Here is a 3,818-nt window from a genome sequence, read left to right on the forward strand (position 1 = left end):
TTGGTCCAAGGAGAGCGACGCGTTAGAAAAAAACAGACACTCAGAACCCACAAAGGAACATGGTTGAATCACCAAGCATCTTGTTTGTCTTAGAGGTTGAGGTAACCTCTAGGAATCTTACACCCATAAAACTGTCCGCAGTATTGAAAACATGCTGCAGGAAAACTCCCTGGTGGCCAGGAATGTCCCCTCCAACGTGGGATGGCACTAGAAACGTTCTGAAAAACTTGAATGACCGCGGGTTGCCCAGTGTTGCTGCTGTCCAGTAGGGGGCGCCGTTGGTACAAATTGTGTCATTGACACATTGACTCCATTATTCTCAGGACCGCCTGGCTGTGTTTACAGCTTTGCACAGACGCTTGGCCCTGGTTTTTTAACACTGAATAGGGGACAGGTGGCCAGGAGAAGAAAGTGGCTTGTTCCAATACTTTGAAGGAAAATGCTTTCCTGGTTGGCACCTTAATGACCGTAACTGGTTTTCTTCCTACAAAAACTTTTTCACGGCTTTCTAGTCCTCATCATGTCAGATTGGCTTTTCTCCTAAAGAGATTATTTTATGTGGCTTATCCCAAGGATCAATGTTTGGTGTCCCTAGAATCCCCGTATTAGAGGAATGTCGAGCTGTTGGTCTGGGGGAACCCAAGTCCCATCCACCAGCTTGAAGAAAACCTAGACGACATAGGGTCAAGCCCAAGAGATGAACTTACCCTGGCAGCGAAGGTGATTATTTTGGAAAACTGCTCTTGAGTTCTCCTGTAAGCAATACACAGTCATTTGAAGAAAGGAGCTGCACCCTAGAAATCCCAAAGAAGGGGTTGATGAGAGCTTCCGAATGCCGGTTATTGTGTGCATGCTTCCCTGGTGTCTCAGTAAAGAAAGAATTCGCCTGCAATGCGGGAGACCAGGTTCCATCCCTGGGTCAGGAAGATCCCCTGGAGAAGATGGCTACCCACTCCAGTATTCTGGCCTGGAGAATTCCATGGACAGAGGAGCCTGGCGGGCTACAGTCCATGGGGTCACAAAGAGTTGGGCAAGACTGAGTGACTAACACTTCACTTTTTTTTTAACCCCCTTAGGCACAGGATGGTAGATCTGCATCTCTGGAAGCTTCGAGCTCACAGAATACGGGATGAATAAAGGGTGCCCTCCTGAATGCTAATCCTTCACCCCTTTCTAAGCAACAAACCCCCAAGGCTGGCTCAGCTTCCCCAGATCCTGCTTGGGCCACCTTGGGATGCCCAAGTCAGTATACGGGTCAGGAAAGCGCCAGGACTCTTGGGAACATGCAGATACACTGATCTTTTCTGGAGTCTTGGACCTTCCCTGTCCCCAACAAACCTGCTTCTGGTTCTTCTAGCAAAGGAGGGCAGAGAATCCCCCCAGAGTTCCAGGGCTCCTCATGGCTCAAGGACTCTGAGATCAGACATCCAGTCTGACTCGGTGTCTCAGGACGGCCAGGAAGTCCCTTCTGGCCCCTCAACTCCCTCACACTCACACACCCCCACACCCCCACACACACACACCCACACACACACACAACTCCAGCGGATGGAGGTACCAGAGAGAGGCTGGGAAACAAAGGTGGCTTTCACCCAGAACCAGCTGAGAGGGGACGACCGTGGCAGGGTCTGCAGCCCCGAAGCAGGGTGCCGTCCTGTGACTCTGAGCTCAAAAATGTGTGAAATTTCTTTTTGCTGGGTATTCTACATCAAGCGGAACCTGTTCTCAGAGAAACATTCCATTTCACAGACCCTAATGGCTTTCCTCTGTGCCGATGCATTAATGAGGCTCCGGCTCGTTCTAATCAGAAGGAAGCCATGCAGATAATTGCCTGAATTTTTAATTCAGGGTTATGATAGGGGAATCAAAGTCACACTGCAGTTGCTGAGGCTGCCTCTGGTTCCAGGCCATTGACTTTTGCAATTTTCTTTGATTCCCCCTCTCCGTCTCTTTCTCCCCCACCCCCAGCTCTCTGCTTCTCCCTCTCTCTCTGGGACTTGGTGGAGACGACAGTTTCAGGTAGGGGCGGGCTTGGAGTAATGGAGCAGCCTTGGGGTCTCTACACAGTCTTTCTTCTTCCTCCTCCTCTTTTAAACCCTCTCTTTCCCCACCCCCACCCCCACACACACCATAAAAGAGTGGATACAGCCTGCACCTGTCACCCCAGGGCTGGTTCTGGGAGAGTGCCCCGCACTGGCCTTCCCACTCAGGGTCTTCATGCCCGTAGGCAGAAACAGGAAATTTGCCCCAGGAGAGGATCTCCCTTGGCAATTGACTTCTCATTTCACCCCAGTTCTTTGGAACAATGGAGAGAAATGGAAAGGCCAAGGGAAAAGAAACCAGGTGACAAGGGCAGCTCAGTGACCTGCTCTGGATGATGCGGGGACCTAGAGCAGGTGGGAAGCTGGAGGCATCTAAGCTTAGGTCTTATCTGAATTAACTCACACCACAATCCCCGCACACTGGAAATTCTAAAGAACTCACAGGTCTCTGAGAGCTTACAGGTGGTAGAAAGAGGTGCAGCCGAACTGGTTAGATTATTTGCCACCCGCCAGCAAGAACCCAGAGGTTGGTACAGAAGGAGGCTCCCTGATGTTGGGCAGTCTTCCCACTGTATCCAAGACCTTGGAGTGAAAGAGAATTTGCTAGGGTGAAAGTCAGTCTTTCTGGCTCAACCCCAACCAGGCAAGCTGGGTTTTCCGGGAAAGCAACTGTTCCTGCAAGGAATGTCTTCTTCCAGCATCCTCCAGGGCTGGCTCTACTACAACAGTATCAGCAGATGTTTGCACTGAAAGCCAGTAGTCAGCAGAATGACTCCATCCCTTCCAGATGGGGCTGCTGAATCCCTGGTCACCCAGTCATATGGTCTCTAACAGCAGAATGTATTTCCACATCTCTGGTTCTATACAGGTTCAGGATTCTTACTTTCAAAAATAGGGAAAAGATGTTTGCACCATGACTGAGCATTTTCTACGTACCAAGGCTCCTTTACCATCATTCCATCTAATCACAACAAGTGCGTCATGAAGAAGAGATGACCACCTCTACCTTACAGATCAGGAAAATCAGGTTCACCAGAAAGAAACAGAAATTTTGCCACCTCCTGTATCTCCCCTTCCATTGGAACGTTTCTTCGATGGAATCCAGAAGTTCCTTTATAGTTGTGTTCTCAGGGCTTGGTGATGCAGTCTTCCCAACTGAAGGCTTTCAGAAATTATAAGGAGCAGTTAGCTTTATCATGCTGGTGGAATTTGCCCTCCTTGGGGCTTTTGTCTCCTCAATAAAAAATGTCACCTCATGCTTGAGACCCACGTTTGACCCCTAGTTCAGAAAGATCCCCTGGAGAAGAGAATGGCGACCCATTCCAGTAGTCTTGCCTGGAGAATTCCAAGGATGGAGGAGCCTGGCGGGTTATAGTCCATGGGGATCGCAAAGAGTCAGACCCGACTGAGTAGCTAACCCTTTCACTTTCATACTTGAAGAGCACCCCTCTCCCTAATGTGCCCAAGCAACCTTCAGGATGCTCTGCTGCCACCTGGACACTAACCCGGAAAGGGGAGAAGACTCAACTCCTTAGCAGCATTCCTTCCATTTAGACCAGTGGACCTCATCTTGGCTCTGTAATATATGAAGATAGCACAGAATATCCTAAGAAATATTTGTGAATCTCTGTTGAACTTTTTATGCAAAATCACTCTCCACTTCTTTTAATAAAAAAAAAAAAAAAGTCTTGTGCTTTGGAATACATTTATGCAGAATTAGGGTCTCATCTGTTCAGGAATAGTTTGACCCAGGGATCAAAGTGGGGGTCTCCTGCT

At 49.0% G+C, this 3,818-nt stretch overlaps 1 long non-coding RNA gene across 1 annotated transcript; it reads right to left on the reverse strand.

The window, feature by feature from the left end:
* Positions 1–707: 707 nt before the first annotated feature.
* On the reverse strand, positions 708–1,649 carry LOC105004039. Its single transcript, XR_827181.1, has 2 exons — positions 1,559–1,649; positions 708–794 (listed from the first exon to the last, which is right to left on the reverse strand). It is a non-coding gene; the product is annotated as an uncharacterized LOC105004039 (long non-coding RNA).
* Between the last annotated feature and the right edge of the window lie 2,169 nt (positions 1,650–3,818).

Source organism: Bison bison, unplaced genomic scaffold, assembly GCF_000754665.1.
Source record: "Bison bison bison isolate TAMUID 2011002044 unplaced genomic scaffold, Bison_UMD1.0 scf7180017864472, whole genome shotgun sequence".
Classification (NCBI taxonomy): domain Eukaryota; kingdom Metazoa; phylum Chordata; class Mammalia; order Artiodactyla; family Bovidae; genus Bison; species Bison bison.